Source organism: Balaenoptera ricei, chromosome 6, assembly GCF_028023285.1.
Source record: "Balaenoptera ricei isolate mBalRic1 chromosome 6, mBalRic1.hap2, whole genome shotgun sequence".
In the NCBI taxonomy this organism is placed as follows: domain Eukaryota; kingdom Metazoa; phylum Chordata; class Mammalia; order Artiodactyla; family Balaenopteridae; genus Balaenoptera; species Balaenoptera ricei.
Genome location: NC_082644.1, coordinates 55,503,687 through 55,523,306, shown reverse-complemented (window position 1 = coordinate 55,523,306; position 19,620 = coordinate 55,503,687).

The following is a 19,620-nucleotide window of genomic DNA, read 5'->3' as shown; positions in this document are numbered from 1 at the left end:
GGAGAGAGAGAAATTGAGGAATAAACAAAAAGGAGCCAGGACTTGATGGTATGGGGAATTCTTACTCTCCGTAAATGGCACTGATGCTAAAATTAAGAAATGTTTTCTAAGCAAAGATCAAAAACAGGGCAGTGTCCGAAAAACATAAAGACAAAGCTGAGGAAGTGACTGTCAACCTTTTGTTAAGACCTCAGAAAGATAAAATGTAGTGCCTCAGAATACTATTGAGCCACACAAAAGGCTCTTTGAAGAAATTAAGGATATACCTCACACATCCTCTCAATTAAACCACAGGGCCTCTGGGAAGTTTAGGCTGTTATCTCTCAGCCATCTCCTTAACAGCCCAAGGTGGAAAAGGACTAATTTGGAGGAGATTTGTCGTGTGAGTTTTGCCTAATGGGGAGAACTCAAGTAGATTCACAGGAGACTTACTGGGGTCTCGTAACAGCTACATATGCAGAAACATGAAAGCTTGAACTGAGGTGAACAGAGGGCAGAATGAAGAAACGCCTTTGGACCCTCAGAATCCTACTGGCAGGAAGCAGCCTGGGAGAGCTGTTCAGCTGCAAACATATGCTACCTTTCATTAATGAAAGGAAAGATGACTTAGAGTGTAGAGCCCGAAGCCCAGAGGACAGAGCTGAGAGCCATGGAGAATTACTCTCAGGCCTTGAGACCTAATCAGAGAGCTCTCGACATTTTTCTGGCTTGATTTCAGAATTCCTATGGACCAGTGACTCCTCTGCACCTCCCGTTTATCCCCCTTTGAACGGGAACACGTATGGTTATCCTACCTGTATCTCACCCACTGCATTTTGGGTGTATGTGGGGAAGAGAACTTTTCTCTTTAGTTTTGCAAGTCTAGGATCTACATTTGAAGAGATGCACTCAGAAACTAAATCTGAGGAGAGTCATCTGCACCTGGACTTGATTTACATAAACAGATTCTGGGCTTGAGTTGATACTGTCATTGGATGAAACTTTTGGGGGCTGTAGAAGGGGGTGAGTGGATTTTCCATGCTCTGGGGGTGTGAATCATTGGCGATCAGAGGGAGGACTGTGCTAGGCAGCTTCTAAGACAGCCCCCGTCTACTGGCCTTTATGCCCTTGAGCGTGAACAGGATTTAGTGACTCATTTTTAACAAATAGGATATTGCAGAAGTGATGGGGTGTCACTTCCAAGTTATAAAAAAAATTGTGGCTTTTATCCTGGGTGCTCTTTTATTCTCTTTTGCATCTCTTGCTCTGGGCAAAGCCAGCTATTGTGAAGAAGCTTTGTGTAGAAGGATTGAGACCTGCCAACAGCCAGGTGAGTGAGTCAGGAAGCAGATTTTCCTCTCCCCACAGGCAAGTCTTCAGGTGTCCCCGGCCAACTGCTTGGTCTCTGCTGGGAGGTTAAGTTAATTGCAACTGGATAACAGAAAGAAATTGTGAGGTAATAAATGTCTGTTGTTTTTAACTACTAAATTTTGGAATAATTTGTCACATATCAATAAATCACTAATACAGATAGGTACCATTCTTCCCTACATTTTATAGGAGAAATTGAGGTCTAGAAACCTATCCATTGCCATAGCATTCAGATTTGAGCTCAGGCAATCTGGCTGCAGAGCCTGCACTTTGAATCACAAAGATCGTAAGAGAGTGAAGTAAAGCAGATGAGAATGTACATTTGTTGAGTGAGTGACTAGGGCACATCAGCATTAAGAGTGCCTTTGCTGGTGTGTGTGTGGGTATGTGGTCAAACCACATGTATGGCTATATTCACTGTGAACATCTTGGAAAGCAAGGATGTTGCCTTCTGGGACCTTACTTTATTGCCAGGTGGTGCTGGGTACAAGCATATATTTTTAAGGTGGCCCCTTTCTTTCAAGCAATACTTTCTGGAAGTCCAGGCTAGCATTCTGCAACCGGGGGATTCCTGAAACAGTCTTTGGCCTCAAGCCCTCAAAATTTAGGGAGAATGTGGGAGTAAATAAGCCTAAAACAATGGGGTAAGTGCTATAGCTGAGTTCCCCCCTTTTCTCAACGTTTATAACATTGTACACATTATGAGTAAGATGTGGATGTCAGACTCCTAATTTAAGTAACTTTTTGGCCCATGCAAAGGAGGGTTGTTTCGAAGTCATGATTTGCCGGGAAAAAGAAGTCACTTACATTAGTCACTTTTGTATTTAAACTGATACCTTGAAAAGTTTTTATTAATAGACTTAATTTCCTCGAGCAGTTCTAGATTCACAGCAAAACTGAGAGGAAGGTACAGACAGTTCCCTCAGATCCGCTGCCACGACACCCTCTTCAAACTCATAGCCTCCAACTAATACCTTTTAAAAGTGAGGTTGAATCACCAAGTTCTCACTAAGAAATCTCCAATGGTACCATCACATATAAGTAATTTAGTCAGTTCATCATGTATTAACATGCCAGGGACACATGTATTTTCTTTGGTTCCAGGGCTACAATAATAAACTGCTAGGTGATAACTTCAATTTGAAGAATTTAACAAACTTCACTATTTTTTTTTTTTTGCACATTCTTGGTTCTTTCTTTCTTTCTTTCTTTCTTTCTTTCTTTCTTTCTTTCTTTCTTTCTTTCTTTCTCTCTCTCTCTCTCTCTCCCTTCCTTTCTTCCTTCCTTCCTTCCTTCCTTTCTTTCTTTCTTTCTTTCTTTCTTTCTTTTCTTTCTTTCTTTCTTTCTTTCTCTCTCTCTCCCTTCCTTTCTTCCTTCCTTCCTTCCTTCCTTCCTTCCTTCCTTCCTTCCTTCCTTCCTTCCTTCCTTCCATACAAAATGCCACCACCAGGAGACCAAGATTTTCTAGACACAGCTCAATAAATAGTTACACAGCTTAACTTCTCTTCTTCTAAAGGAGATGAGAATGGGGGTGGCAGGTTCTTGGTATGTGCGGTAAGGAGATATATGACTTTCAGCTCTGGGAGGCTGGTCCTGTCAGACTTCTGTGTTTTATTAAGGACATCTGTCAGTTGTCAGAGTGTTTTCCTGGGTTCCTTAGAGGAAGTGTTGATTGACACTGAATGGACCTCTTGAAATGTATATCCACCCTATTGTTGCTTCTGAGCCATCATTTTGGTTTGCTTGTTGATCAGCTACTGGTGAAAGAGTAAAGCATCAGAGACTTTGAAACTTATTGGCACTGTCACTTTTACAATTTCAAAGCTATGATTATATCAAGGAGAAAGATCAGATGCTCTTGGCAATGTAATTTGAACTCTGCTTTTCTTCTCTGAATGCCTAGTGATCGGGTGATAGGTGCACTCAGAAGGGGGCCTGAACACTGGTAGGTGATGGTCCACATCACCTGCGAGCTTATTAAAAAATACAAATGCTCGGGCTCCATCCAGGTGTAATGAGTCAGGATCTCTGGGGCTGGGCCCAGCAAGCTGTGCTTTGACCGGTGATTCCTACACACACCGAAGTTTGAGAAGCAAACTTGTAAACCTGGCCTATAGGTTTGATTAGCATCGTCACAGCTTTCTGAAAGCTGAAATATAGTTTTAGCTCTTCTGGCAAGAGTCACTTTGTTTACAGTAAATTTTTATCTTAACACTTCATTTAAAAATTCTGTATAGTATTGATATTTGACATGTGATTTGCAAGAAATCATTTAAACAGGGGGAAACACCTCAACAGAACAAGTGGATGCTCATATAACTCTCTTTTTCCCGGTGGGCCCTCCTGTAACTTTTGTCTGTCTCAAGATTAATTTTTCTTTTCATTTGAAAGATGCCATTAACTTTACTAATTGTAATAGCTTCAGAATTTAAATTTCTGGTTAGAACTGTAATATCTCTCCTTAAATCCCTTCTTTACAAAACAAGTGATTGTTGTCATGGTTCTGTGGTGCAAGCATAAACTTCCAGTGCCATTACAAAACAATTATTAGCAAGCTCTAATAACCGTTTATTATAGATAAAAAGTGATTTAGTTATATAACTTCTCAGATGACACTATTTAAAAGAAGATGGGTATCTCTTAATCTGTCTGGGGGTCTTCTTGTTAATTGTCAGTTGAACTGTGCCAGGAAATTATTCTGCCATTTATATACTATTTTAAGCTTATTACAGATGTGGAGCCTCATGTTAAGGCTGGAACATTCTTAATCTTTCCTGTCTCTTCAGAACGAGAAGATAATAAACATTTCTGACAAACTGTAATCAAGAACTGGCCTGGTAGTTAATGAACAGGTCAGAAGTGGCCACCAGGGATGTTTCTGAAGAATGTTCATAATGAATGATCATTGGCTTAGACCTACAGCTCCATAAAAGTGGTGATAAAGGGCATGGGGGGCGTGGATTAAAGAGAGGAGGATTCTACATGGCCTCTAAGAGTCATAGTACTCAGTCTTCTCTCATTTTATTAAGACTCCTTCAATATTTCAGGGAGTCTGGGTCTAAACCACCCATCCTGCACTGATCGCCACCTTGGAGAGCTAGGTTTGGTTTAGCACCTTCTCTGTAGCCCTACAAGAAACACCACCAGAAACTAGGAGGAAAGAATCTGAGGTTGAATTTGGATTTGGGCACTACCTCTGCCTCAGAGTGTCCTTAGGAAAGTCATAGCTATCTGAGCAGCTGGCCAGGAGGCAGGCGGCACTTAGGCCCAGGAAGAGGCAAGAGCTTTTGTCCTGTGTTTTCCTTCCTTTGGCAGTACTATTACTGAATACTGATGCTTTAACAGAGGAGGGTACCACACACTATCTTTACCCCTGCTGCCACAATATCCTCCCTCCTAGCCACCGAAAGAGGGCAGGGATCATAAATCCTGCAACAATTCTAGCCTCTCTTACCACTTCTTCCAGGTTGTAGCATACATGTAACACAATGCTTTTTTTTTTAGTTGAAGAAGAGTGTGTGATGAAGTTTGAATATTGTGCTAAATCTGATTTTTATGCGTGTCACATAAGGCTTGTGAATTTCAAATATATTACGTAGAAACAATCTCCCTTTTACTAAGGGATACCATAAAGCAAAAGCAATTTTTAAAAAGCTAACAAGCTTTATAACTCAAATATACACAGAAGCATGATTTATATATCTATGCTAAATTATTTCCATTGTGAACATGAACTCGGAATGTCTCCTCTATAAATATTTACCCTGAAAATGTTTTTTGAGCACCTACAATTTGACCATTTTGGTTCTGGACCATGATGCATGGTTTGGTGCCTGTCTTCTTAGGTAGGTGGAAATTGATCCCCCAGCTCATGGCCTCCCTCCCCAGCCTCTTCTTCCTGCCTCCCTGTTCCCCTTCTTTGGTCCTCTTTCTTTCCTGCTCCCTCTCCCTGCATCCTTAACATTTTTTCATGTGACTTAGTCATGCAGTGGTATGACTGGTTTGGAAGTCATTCTAAAGTGACTGCTTCCTGCAAGTACTTCTTATATTTATGGATTTCTAGATCTCTGTGTCAGAATAGTTTATGATGGGTATCTAAGTTAGCAATTTACCTAGGACAGTGGCTCTCAAATTCTGGGATGCGTTAGAGTCACCTGCAGGGCTTGTTAAACCACAGATTGCTGGGTCCCACTTCCAGAATACCTGATTTAGTAGGTCTGGGGAGGGGCGCAAGGATTCACATTTCTAATAACTTTCCAGTTGATGCTGTTCTTCCTGGGACCACATTTTCTGAACCGCTGACTCAGGACATTGTTTTAGGGGCAGTTTGTTTGTTAATATGTCCTTTATTGTGGAATAATTAGAGAAGAAAAACTTGTGGTAGGATATTTTCAAGGGATGAATGACCGTCTGGGGTTAAGAACCTCATGATCGTCCACTTTCTCCAGACTGCCCTTAATCTCCAGGAAATGCCCTGTGTCTGGCTCATTAACACTTAAATTTACACTCCTGTTGATGGAGCCAGGGTGGCTGTTGGCTTTGGGATTTTATTTTCATTGGGTGGGAATGGAGTTGTATGATGGCATATCATCTCCCCAGATTTCTCCTGCTGGGTGGATTGTGGCCATCTGTGCATAATATTCCAATTTAGGACACTTGTGTGTTTTTTCTGTTGCTTTGTATAAAAATTCCAAATAACTGCTCCGATGTCTCTTCAAAGACTAGTTTAATTATTTTCAATGAAAGCAAACAGGAAGTTTGCTAAATGATCTGGACATTCAAATATGTCATAATGTACAGACTTCACAAGAAGGTAGTTTGGTAAAATTGAATTGTGAAAGAATCTGAACTTATTAAACTGTCATGTTCAGAAAGAAAAGTGAAAATATTTATTTTTTAAAATAATGAGATATTCAATTAAAATACTTTTTCCTTTGTAAGTATTTATTTAAAGGTCTCCCCTCCCTCCCTTTCTTCTTTCCTGTCTGCTTTAAATTATTATTTTGTGTCTGGTTAGATCTTAAATTGATCAAATACTTTAATATAGTTTATTGCTTAATTTTGTATTAGTAAAAATGGATTGGTAGTGTTCTTTGTCTCGATAATAATAAATGTTTTATAATTTCAGTGGTCATTACAGTAATTTTGTTAAAATGACAACAAAGGAAGAACAGCATTTTAAATTTGTATGACTATTATTATTTCCTTTTTCCTAACCCTACTAGCCTGTGGCACACAGATGCCTCCATTCTCCACTTGACCCCTCCATCAGTGACAATTACTATTACTTTTCAAAATTAGTGAATAATATTTTTCAGATTGAGTTAGCATATTCTTCTTACGAGATAGGCCAGGGCTTGGTAGCAAGGTAGATCCATTCTTAGGGTACTAGTTCATGAAAAGAAATCACTTGCTAAAGTTTACTAAGTGCTGTAAACGTAATTTTGGCATATCGTTTCCCCTTCTTTCCAAAGCTCTTTCAGTTGTCCAAAGTCTGCTTCAAATAGAAATACTTATCTGTGAAAAAAAAAAAAAAGGGAAGTTTAAGGAAGGCCCCTCTATTTTGCCTGTTTCCTGGACACAGGGCTAGAAGTATGAGTCTCATTGTAGCCATTTACTGAAACAGAAATGGAAACAGCCTCTCAATATGGTGTCCAGTTTTGAACTTTGGGACAACCGAGTTTCATATTTAGTCCACAGTTAACTCTTACTCTCACCGTCTATTGACCTTAGTGCCAACTTTGCCCTTCGTACTGTAATAAGCATCTCCCATTTGCACCTCTTGAGTATACCCATTAGCCTAAGCTCCTTTAAGAAGGGAGTAACTTTTACATATGTCTGTCCCCCATGTAATACAGCATTGTAGGTGTTCAACACAATTTTATTGATTGTTTTTGTCTTTTCACTTTAACATAGATTATCCTAAGCCCTTTTCTCTAACTCATGTTTTGCCTATGTTCTCACACCCTGTGTTTTCCTTCCCTCTCTTAGAGTAAGAGGACAGAAATCAAAGCTAACAGTTCTTGCTCAGAGAATCTGTTTCTCTCTAGTACTTCTATCCCTCTTGCTTCAATGGCTTCCTTATTTGTCTCATTTTTTTTCTATGAACATACTTTTCTCTTTCCCACCTTGAACCAACCATAGAAAGTTTTGTTTGAATCCCTAGTCCTTTGAGTTAACACTCTTGCTTTCTACACCTTTCACTATCAACCTTCTGGAGAAAATAACCTCCACTTTCTTATCACCTGTCCATTCATTTTCTGGCCCTCTTGTTCCTCAGTGCCACTAAAATGACTCTCTTTAAAAAAACAAACAAACAAAAAAACCAAAAAAAACCCCACTACTCTTTTTAAACATTACTCTTGACTTTCTAATTCCCATAGCAGACCCTCTTCATCTCCCATCTTTCTTTCTTCAAACTCTCCTCTCCTGGCCACTTTGGCACCGTGCCATCTTGAGCTATCTACTCTCTCCATTGATCATTCCCTCCCTGATTTCAATATCACCTCTTCTTTCTATTATTTAAATGTGGATATGCTCCAGCCTTCTGTCTCCCATCCACTTCTGCTGTTTCTTTTTACTCTCTTTCTTTTGTTATTTCCTCTAGTTTCGTGAATTCAACTTTCACTTTATACAAGTAACTCCTACATCTTTATCTCAATCCCATAATTTTCTGCCATGTTCCTGTTCCATGTTTCTATCTGGCTCCTAGAAGTATTCATCTGGGTTTCTCCCCAGGATTTAAACTTAAGCATATATAAATGTAAACTCATAGTTTTCTGTCCCTTCTGTCAAACTACTTTTCCTTTGACTTCTGTACATCTGTGAAGAAAACCATCATTCTTTGTGTGACCTTAGCTCAAAACTTCGTACCACTTTTGGCCATTTTCTCTTCTTCTCCATCCAAATCATCAAGTCCTGGTAGTCTTTCTCTGTCACTCACACCTTCATTTTCAGATATACTCCCTTCACCCTGGCTTAGTCCCTCCCTAACTTACACTTGAACTATTGCTACCAAGATTACATAGGTGGTTTGGTTTCTGTTTTTCTCTATTTTCTACCCATTTGAGCCATCCTGAAGACTTTTTGCCTTATCTTTATAATACCACACAAAAGTTGTATCCTTTGCGGCTCTGCAAATCTCAGTCTCTCCTCATGTTCTAACAAGTAAATTTTAAACTCCTTGGTCAGGTAGTCAGCATGTTCTAGTCTAAACTTGCCTGTTTTACGATATGTAGAACATATCCAGTATTCGAACTGTGTACCCTGTTATCATTGTCTCACGTTTGATCCCAGCAACCCTATTGGTTCACCCAGACTATATAGAATGTTTCTTATAGAAAATGACATTAATTAAAATTATTTTAATAATTAAAGCCATCAACATTTTTTCAAAGACTATATTGTGCTTAAGTTAGTGCATTACTGAACAAAGGACTGTACAAAAAAGAGAACTTGAAGATTCCCATAGCTGTTCCTCTGCTTCCAAGATTCTCAGCTTAGACAAGGAGAGGAAAAATGATATGCTTCAGTTGAGCTGGGCCTATGCTCTCCTATTGGCAGTCAAATGGAGTAGAAGAAAGGCCAGATTGTGTCCCTGTCCTGTAGGGATTGCAATAGTGGGGAGGGAATGCAGTAGCAATAAATTATTCCAGAGAAAGCAGTACAGTTACTTTGTCTGGAATATCCGGTGAGGTGTATGGTTTACTCCCTCACCACCCTGTCAGGTCTGAGCAAATGGCCGCTTTCTCAAGGAGGCCTGCCTGGGTCATCTTATTTAAGGTTGCAACCTCTTTCCCTTGGACACTCCTACTCCCCTTTACCCTGCTCTGTTTTTTCCCCATAGTATTCCCCACCTTCTAATATTCCTTATAGTTTTACCTGTTTTCTATATTCATTGTCTGCTGTTCCCACTAGTATTTAATCTTTATGGGACAGGTGTCATTGACTGTTTTATTATAATGATGCTCCTAGAATGATGTCTGCCACCTAGTAGGTGCTTAGTTAATATATGTTGAATCAAGAAAAAAATTAACTTATTCAACAAATAATTTTTGTCACGCCAACTACATGTTAAGAACTATGCTGTTGATGGGGACCTGTAGTAGAGAACAATACAGACTTGGTCCTTGCCCTTGTCTACCGTACGTCTAGTCAAGAAAACCTAACACCAACATCACAATGAAATGAGATGAGTGTTTTGATCTGAGAACACTGAGCTATAAAGGGACCTTGTAGAGGATGTTGGTAAAGGCTTCCCTGAAATGATGACCAAGCTGAGACCTGAGGATGATTAGGAGTTGGCCAAGTAAAGAATGACATTAGAAGAAGAAAGTGGCCTCTTCCAGGCATAGTTTAAATATTACTAGTTCAAGGAGTTGCAAGAAGTCAAATGGCTGTACTATAGAGAGCGAAAGGAAAGCTGGTGCTGGAAAGAGAAGCAGGTAAGAGGTTAGAGAGGTCTTTTTAAGTCCTTCTAAGGAGTTTGTGCTTTTCCCAAAGGCCAGGGGTCTCTCAGTGCACACTCCATTACCCACAGAATAGAGTGCATTTCAGAGTATGAGTGTCTTCTAGTTGACTTAGCTCTTCAGTGGATTGGAAAAATACTTGGTAGAGAAGCATGCACTTGGTCACAGTCATTTTAGGTATAATGTCACATTTTTATTTGCTGCATTTGTAGCGGTGGAGCAGTCACAATTCTTACCATGGTACGTTTGGTTTGGTATTAACAACAGCTTGTTGTTTAAATAATATTCATATCTTACTTAAAATAGCATAGCACAATTTCACGTTAATCTCCACAGTAATCTGATCAGTGACACATATTGGCAAAGCAAAGAAAATAGTTTTAGGAGGTATCAGAGATCTTTCTTGGTAAGGTCCTACTGTGATACAGGTCTCCTCTAATTAATTATGTGTGAAAATCCTGCTTTTACTCTGCGTATAGGCCAAAGCCCAGACCATATTATTGATGTGAATAGAGGTTTGTTTTAAACTGTCTTTTAATGCTCTCCCTTTAGTCCCTCTCTGTTCTTTTAGAGTTCCCTTATGGAGTTTCCTTCTGTGATGAATGGTTGCCTAGAGGGACACTCTACCCCTATTATTACCTGGGATTGTCGGTTGTTCATCTGACTAGTCTGTATTCTCTACCACTAGCAACCTCACAACTTATCCCTCCTCTGTCCCATCCCTTTTGGGTCTTCCTAGGTGATTTGTTAACTAATCTCTACTAATTTTAATTTATTCTGTTGCCTCTATGACTACTACAGCTCTTGGAAGTATTTGCACTGTAAATGATGAAAGATGCATTAAATCAATTTGTACTCATGAAACTTCAAGCTTCAGGGCTACTGAGTTGGCAATATCTTGTTTTTCAGGAAAAAAAATAAGAGTACAAGGTGGGACTTGTAGCCACTTTAATCCTTATGTGTCTGATACTTGGTCGATTTCTAAGACCTGTCAATTTCCAGGGAATCTATCTCGATGATAAAAGTTCACAAGAGTTTTACTGTCTCCTGAGTGTTTGTGGCAGACCACCCTATTTTAGGTGAAACTGCTTAGCAGTGTAGAGCAAAAACACCCATGTTAAAGGTAGAGGAGCACTGATTCACAATAGTCACAAATAGTGATTTGCTGCCTAACTTCTTGGAAGCTTGTTTACTTTTTTCCTCCTTTTCTAAAATATACTTCTTTCCACTTATTTCCAAAAGATAAGTATGAAATGATTATCAAAGTATTTCAAAACTACACAGGATATACAAATAGGAGCCAGTATTTAAGTGCTCTCTTTTAGAGTTCTGCAGATTTTATTTGTATAACATTTAGGGTAGCTGCTCAAATGAAGAATTCGAGTCTATTGCAACTCATACTGATGTATATAATAAAATTTAAAAGGTTTATATTTGTATTTATTTAACTAGAACTCCAAGTTATAACTTTGTCTTTGACTGAAGTAAAATTGTTCCATGTAAGAGAAATATATCCTCTCCAAATAGAATGTGCAGAAATAGCATCTAAAGATTTATTACAGAAACAAAACAAATGGTGCACAATTAAAATAGCCATGTTCTCCAGGAAAAATGTCCCTAGCAGGCCTCAAAACACCGACTCTACTTTTGGATTTGTCTGGTCTGGCATATATACCAAGAATCAAAGGTATTTTTAGGGTGATGCAATCTTTTATTTTAGTGATCATGATACATGAAATCAAAGGGTGCTCGGGAAAGTGTGATTCAAAATGTGACCCAACAAGAGGTGGTATCCATGGGTGTCAGTGACCTGGCTTGACCCAACTCCTGGGCTGCCGCCATCATGGCCATTAATTACGCCCGTCTATCCCTGGAAGTGTCGGCCTCTCCTCTGTCATCAGGTAGATCATCTGCTCATGCTACTTGCCCATGTGAGCTTTGGTTGTTCATTCCAGGATGGCTAATAATGGGACAGCAGCTTGGGGACATTTCCAAGTGGCATTTTTGGCTGTTGTCCTCTCTGGGCCTCTGGGGATCTTAGAATAGTCCATTCTCCGTATACTCCAAAGCCAAAACCAAAATCAAAACCCAAACCGTTCCTGCCAGCATTTCAATTAATTAGGAAATCAAGAAGGCCCTAATCTCCTTGAAAGATCAACTTGGAAAGACCTTTTCCACTTTAAATAAGTCTGATTTCAAAAGTATTAAATACACTGGTCATCAAAATATCTTTCAACCTGATGGAAATTTAATATTTTTTCTTAACCTAGAACTTTCCTATCTGATATCTTACCTATAGGATTTCAAAGGGCGATAGAGAGAGACAGAATAGAGAAATCAGCTGGCTGGAGCGGCGCGACCTAGGGGAGAAGCACTGGCTCGGGGTCTGCCTGACATGGTGTGAATCCCAGCACTACCTGTTCCAGTCTGTCTTTAAAAAGTTACCGCAAACTTTTCACATGGAGTTTTGGATTAGGTAATGAACGTAAAACACCTAACAGTGAGGAGCAGAATACATGCTAGTTCTACGTCTCCACAGGAATAAAAATGTTATGGAGAGACCATTGTCTGAAATTTACTGATACCGTAACTTCCCACATAGCTCAAGGTCAGATTTTGGACAATAATTAGCAATGATACAGCTGCGAACACATAAGGAAGTTGAAGAATGGATGGGTCACCTGCTGTAAAAGCTATGCAGTTCTTTTCATAGGAAAACAAGGTGTTAACCCTAGAGCATAACCAGATATTCGTGAAATAAAAATGGAATCCCAGGACCTCAGGGATAACAGTGATAAGGAAAAGCTAGCCCCAACGGAGAAATGACTTTACAGGAAAAAAAAATGACACCAAATTTCCTGGGTCATTATTTTAGGAACAAACTGTGTAGCTAATCGCAACAGAATAGTTATCTTGTGCCATTAAGAGAAGAATTGAATTATGTTTGGTGTACTGATTTTATAATACCATGAACTGATTGAGATTTAGACACATAAATAGTTATCTTTATTCATCTGGAAAGTGTCATGTGGACATCACACTGACAGATTAATGGGATATAACTCTATTTTAATGACAAACAGTGTCTTCCTATAGATTATTTTAAGAAATCATTCTCCCCTCAAAGAATCACAGTAAATCAAGAGAGTCTTCCAGTACTTTGGGTGCATTCAAGAACTAACACGAGTGTATTATTATTTTATGAACTTTTCTTGTTATGGGATGGGGTTTCTTTCTGTAAAACAAGCATTTCTCACAAGGAGCTTTCCTCTCACAATACATTGAATGAACTAACTGAGTTAGTTTCCAAGGCAATTACTGATGGGAATTTAAAAAAATTTAGAATGGGAAAACTGTCAAGTTAACCCTGTGGAGACATGCACACATAAACACCCAGAAAAAAAACTTGATTATTTCATCCCATTTCTCTTAATGACTACCATAGATCCAAATAGTATTAAAATTAAGATTTTAGGATGCCCATTTAAAAAAATTAACTTTATTCCTCAGTCAGGGTAAAGATTAGGGAAGGAAGGAAGGTTGATTCTGAGGATGTTTGTATATTTAACTAGCTAATCAGATGTTGAATCTGATTTGTGTCTCTGCTTGGCATGAGGAAATTGGCAATTTTCCTTTGTAGGCATGTGCTGCTATATAGTGCTGTGACACAATGTATACGTAAAGGGTAGGGTAACCATATATTCTTGTTTCCTCGGGGCAGTCCTAATTTATGCCTTATGTCTTAGCATTTTGTCTGGTTTAACATTTATTCAGTATTTATTTTATTTTTTAACAAAGTGTTATCATTAATGGTATATTAAAAATAAACGAGGGTTTATTTTTAATAAAAAATAATAAATAAATTAACAAACCAGGGTTTATTTTTGAGGGGTTCTATCACAGTCTCATTCAGTAGCACATAAGATGCATTTGCAGTGAACGGAGTTTTCCCTTTAAATTGTGATTAAATCTGAAAAACCACTAGTGGTGACCTGCTGCTTTTTCCCAACCCTTTCCAGGACACCTCCCTTTCAATGACAGCATGCTCTCTGATAAAGACGTGGCCTCCTGGACCTGAGTAGATAAGGAGAGCTAACTGCTTCTGGTCTTAAGTCGTGGTAGAAGAAGTTCTTGACACTGCGGTCCCTGCTGGCTACTTGGCTTTCCAGCCAGTTGAGCTGTGGCCCAACCATGCAAAATGAACAAACCCTTCAGGCCACCAGGATGCAGGGCCAGTGGGAAACAGAGTAAATTATGCATTAGGAGTACCTGAACTATGTGTGGGAAATAGAGGTTGAGCAGTCCAGTGCATACAGAGAGAAATCTGAGTAATTCTGTGATTTTTAAAAAAAATAAGCGATTTTTGTCATTTACAGTATGGTACAAATCTATACCAAAGTATTTATTTTATCCACGTAGTCAGAATTATTTCAGGGTTATTAGAGTTCTTACAACCCAAATGGTTCACTGTTTCAACTCTTATTTGGTTTACATTTCTTTCTGGAAGCCAAGTGAAATGGAAAATTAATTTTGGGGAGATTAGATTTGTGAAAACCTGGAGATATAATTTCTGTTTAGTTGTCAAAAGAGTGCCCAATAAGATACCCCGAAAGTCTGAGGCTCAGTTTAAATGATCATTTGTGCTTTTGTTTTTAACCCTTTTATTAAAAATATTTCAATAAACCTATTTGGCCCCAGTGAGTTTTAAGTGTAGTGTAATGAAAATATCAATTTCTCAGGTAATTGCTAACGAATGGGAAAAATGTAGAGAATGCTTATTGACATTTACTTTCCACTGGGGGGGCTGTGGTGATATCAGTAACCACATGAAAACCAAGACAGAAATCTGCTGAAGGAGCATTAGAAGCTATTTCCGAAACTACTAGTTATGTTAAGAAGATTGTATGTGAAGAAGATGATTTAGCACATACAGCTGCAGAAAGTGCTTTTATCATCACTCTGTGAAGCAGGCCCTTTCATTTAGAATAAATGGCTGTTTCCCTGAGTTAATTTAGCTCATTTATTTCAAATTTTCTTGTGCAAAAAGTGAAGCAAGAAGAGTCGCTAATGTGTTAATTTCATTAGCTGGAGAAGAATTTTGCACATGTTAAGTGGTGCAAATTTTATATCAATGTCATTAGCTGCTTCAAATAGACAAGCAATTAAGCTAATTCCAGTAATGGTTTGATTATTTCATTCAATTTATGGAATAAAGGTAAATATTTGGAAGTTAATTCTGTTGAAGGCAAAACCCTTGACACTATTGTAAATGCTATTGTATGTTCAGTTAAAAATCCAAACATAATTGTGAGGTTTTTTTTTTGGCCATCCATAATAATACAATTACACATGGTGGAAGACTGAATCATCCTCAAAATGGCCTTGTTAAAGTAAGAAGCCCACTATCGCGGCCTCTCTTGTGGCAGAGCACAGGCTCCAGACGCGCAGGCTCAGTAGTTGTGGCTCACGGGCCTAGTTGCTCCGCAAGCTCGAACCCGTGTCCCCTGCATTGGCAGGCAGATTCTCAACCACTGCGCCACCAGGGAAGCCCCGGAGTGGCCCCCACTTGCCGCAACTAGAGAAAGCCCTCACACAGAAACGAAGACCCAACACAGCCAAAAAAATTAAAAAAATAAAAATTAATTAATTAATTAAAAAAATAAAGAAAGAAGCCCATAGCAAAAAATTACTTAGAATTGGTTTGGTGTGCATATAATTCATAATTTATGTCCAACCAAGCCGATATTCTACTAAGTATGGTATTCTACCAATTGATAGAGAAATTGTAAATTTCCAAATGTATAAATATTTTCTACATACAGAGGTAGTTTGAATAACTGATATCCACTGATGTTGAATATAAAAACAGATAAGATGCTACAACATGGTAATACATGCTTTCTCTCTTTGCTGTCCATAAATCAGATTTTAGGAATGTTTGAAACTTTGAAGACCCTCTTTGCATATCAACTTCAGTGTCCTATAATCACATTGAAATTTTTAGTATTCTAAATTTGGTTACATTTTGTTCAAAATCAGTTGGGTGAAGTCTTTGATCAAATTATTCAGTACACTAAATGCCAATTTTTTTGTTTTACCTTTAGAACTTTTAGTGAATTGCAATCACTGAAGAAAAAAAAACCTTGCAAACAGTATGAAATTGGAATTGATTTCTCCATAAATATGAGAGGTGCTGAACAAATTAAACCATGAGAGCTTAAATGATGTACAAATTGTAAGTCATAGAGATAGTTACATGTCATATGCAAAAGTCTACCTAGCTTGATTTAGGGAAAATTACATAATATAGCAAACACTAAAAACACTGGGATTCTAATTCTGACTGAACTTAGCAAAATCAATGAATTTCTACCAGAGGAAACTAAAAATAACATTTACTGAGTGTTGATTTTATGCCAGCAACTTTTCATGGACTACCCAGTAAGTCCTGATGACAGCTCTCTGAGATGGGTTAAATAAAATCTCTTCTCTAGATGAAGACATGAGGGGTTGAGATGTCAAGTCACTTGTGCAAGATCATCACTAATATATGAAGATCTGAAACCAGATCTGCTTGATAAGAAAGCATTCTTTATTACTACACTCTACGGCTTCTGAGTAGTTAGGATTATATCAGAATTATCAGAGAAAGCTCTTACAACCCCAGTGGTTCACTGCTACAGCTTTTATTTAGTTGGTGTTTCTTTCTGGAACCCAGTTGAAATGGAAAGTTATATTTTGGGGAGATTAGACTCAGGAAAGCCAGGAGATAAAACTTTTACTCAGTTGTCAATGGAGTGCCCAATAGGATATCCTTAAAAGTTTTGCATTTCAGTCTAAGTCATAGCATATATGTAATACAGAAGGATGAGATTGTCAGGTGACATTTTTCCGAGTTTGCAGTGGTCAAGACCTCCTTAATCTTAGAGATTTGCCAGCTGGGAAAAAACCCACAAGGGACCAGTGGAAATGTTTTGTGGTAAGCAGTGATGGAAGCCAACATTCATAGCTGGATAATTAAATGAGGATTCCTTCTGCAAGGCAAAAACTAGGAGGAAAAATCATTGAAAAGAACATTTATAGTCTAGAAAACCTGAGAGGCTGAAACTGATATAGGCCAGTCTTCTTCAAACATGCCATATACCAGAATTATCTGGGACACATAAAATAGTACCTACATGCCCCACTGAGAAGGGTTGTGTCTGAATTTCAGGCAGTGGGATCCATGTATGTTTTAAGAACTTCTAAGGTGATTTTTTTTTTTAACATCTTTATTAGAGTATAATTGCTTTACAATGGTGTGTTAGTTTCTGCTTTATAACAAAGTGAATCAGCTATACATATACATATATCCCCGTATCTCCTCCCTCTTGTGTCTCCCTCCCATCCTCCCTATCCCACTCCTCTAGGTAGTCACAAAGCACCAACTGATCTCCCTGTGCTATGCGGCTGCTTCCCCATAGCTATCTATTTCACATTTGGGAGTGTATATATGTCCATGCCACTCTCTCACTTCCTCCCAGCTTACCCATCCCCCTCCCCGTGTCCCCAAGTCCATTCTCTATGTCTGCGTCTCTATTCCTCTCCTGCCCCTAGGTTCTTCAGAGCCATTTTTTTCTTTTTTCTTTTTTTTTTAGATGCCATATATATGTGTTAGCATACGGTATTTGTTTTTCTCTTTTTGACTTACTTCACTCTGCATGACAGACTCTAGGTCCATCCACCTCACTACAAATAACTCAATTTAGTTTCTTTTTATGGCTGAGTAATATTCCATTGTATAAATGTGCCACATCTTCTTTATCCATTCATCTGTCGATGGACACTTAGGTTGCTTCCATGTCCTGGCTATTGTAAATAGAACTGCAGTGAACATTGTGGTACATAACTCTTTTTGAATTATGGTTTTCTCAAGATATATGCCCAGTAGTGGGATTGCTGAGTCATATGGTAATTCTATTTTTGTTTTTTTAAGGAACCTCCATACTGTTCTACATAGTGGCTGTATCAATTTCCACTTGCACCAACAGTGCGAGAGAGTTCCCTTATCTCCACAGCCTCTCCAGCATTTATTGTTTGTAGATTTTTTGATGATGGCCATTCTGACTGGTGTGAGGTGATACCTCATTGTAGTTTTGATTTGCATTTCTCTAATGATAAGTGATGTTGAGCATCCTTTCATATGTTTGTTGGCAATCTGTATATCTTCTTTGGAGAAATGTCTATTTAGGTCTTCTGCCCATTTTTGGCTTGGGTTGTTTGTTTTTTTGGTATTGAGCTGAAAGAGCTGCTTGTAAATTTTGGAGATTAACCCTTTGTCAGATGCTGCATTTGCAAATATTTTCTCCCATTCTTAGGGTTGTCTTTTCATATTGTTTATGTTTTCCTTTGTTGTGCAAAAGCTTTTAAGTTTCATTAGGTCCCATTTGTTTATTTTTGTTTTTATTTCCATTTCTCTAGGAGGTGGGTCAAAAAGGGTCTTGCTGTGATTTATGTCATAGAGTTCTGCGTATGTTTTCCTCTAAGAGATTTTTAGTGTCAGGCCTTACATTTAGGTCTTTAATCCATTTTGAGTTTATTCTTGTGTATGGTGTTAGGGAGTGTTCTAATTTCATTCTTTGACATGTAGCTGCCCAGTTTTCCCAGCACCACTTACTGAAGAGGCTTTCTTTTCTCCATTGTACATCCTTGCCTCCTTTGTCATAGATTAGTTGACCATAGGTGCATGGGTTTATCTCTGGGCTTTCTATCCTGTTCCACTGATCTATATTTCTGTTTTTGTGCCAGTACCATGCTGTCTAGATTACTGTAGCTTTGTAGTATAGTCTGAAGTCCAGGAACCTGGATCCTCCAGCTCGATTTTTCTTTCTCAAGATTGCTTTGGCCATTTGGGGTCTTTTGTGTTTCCATACAAATTGTGAAATTGTTTTGTTCTAGTTCTGTGAAAAATTCCAGTGGTAGTTTGATAGGGATTGCATTGAATCTGTAGGTTGCTTTTGGTAGTATAGTCATTTACACAATGTTGATTCTTCCATTCCAGAACATGGTATATCTCTCCATCTTTTTCTATCATCTTTAATTTCTTTCCTCAGTGTCTTATAGTTTTCTGCATACAGGTCTTTTGTCTCCTTAGGCAGGTTTATTCCTAGGTATTTTATTCTTTTTGTTGCAGTGGTCAATGGGAGTGTTTCCTTAATTTCTCCTACAGATTTTTCATCATTAGTGTATAGGAATGCAAGAGGTTTCTGTGCATTAATTTTGTATCCTGCTACTTTACGAAATTCATTGATTAGCTCTAGCAGTTTTTTGGTAGCGTCTTTAGGATTCTCTTTGTATAGTACCATGTCATCTGCAAACAGTGACAGCTTTACTTCTTCTTTTCCGATTTGGATTTATTTTTCTTCTCTGATTGCTGTGCCTAAAACTTCCAAAACTATGTTGAATAATAGTGGTGAGAGTGGACAAGCTTGTCTTGTTCCTGATCTTAGAGGAAATGGTTTCAGTTTTTCACTATTGAGAACGATGCTGGCTGTGGGTTTGTCATATACGGCCTTTATTATGTTGAGGTAAGTTCCCTCTATGCCTACTTTCTGGAGGGTTTTTATCATAAATGGGTGTTGAATTTTGCCAAAAGCTTTTTCTGCATCTACTGAGATGATCATATGGTTTTTCTCCTTCATTTTGTTAATATGGTGTTTCACATTGATTGATTTGCATATATTGAAGAATCCTTGCATTCCTGGGATAAACCCCACTTGATCATGGTGTATGATCCTTTTACTGTGCTGTTGGATTCTGTTTG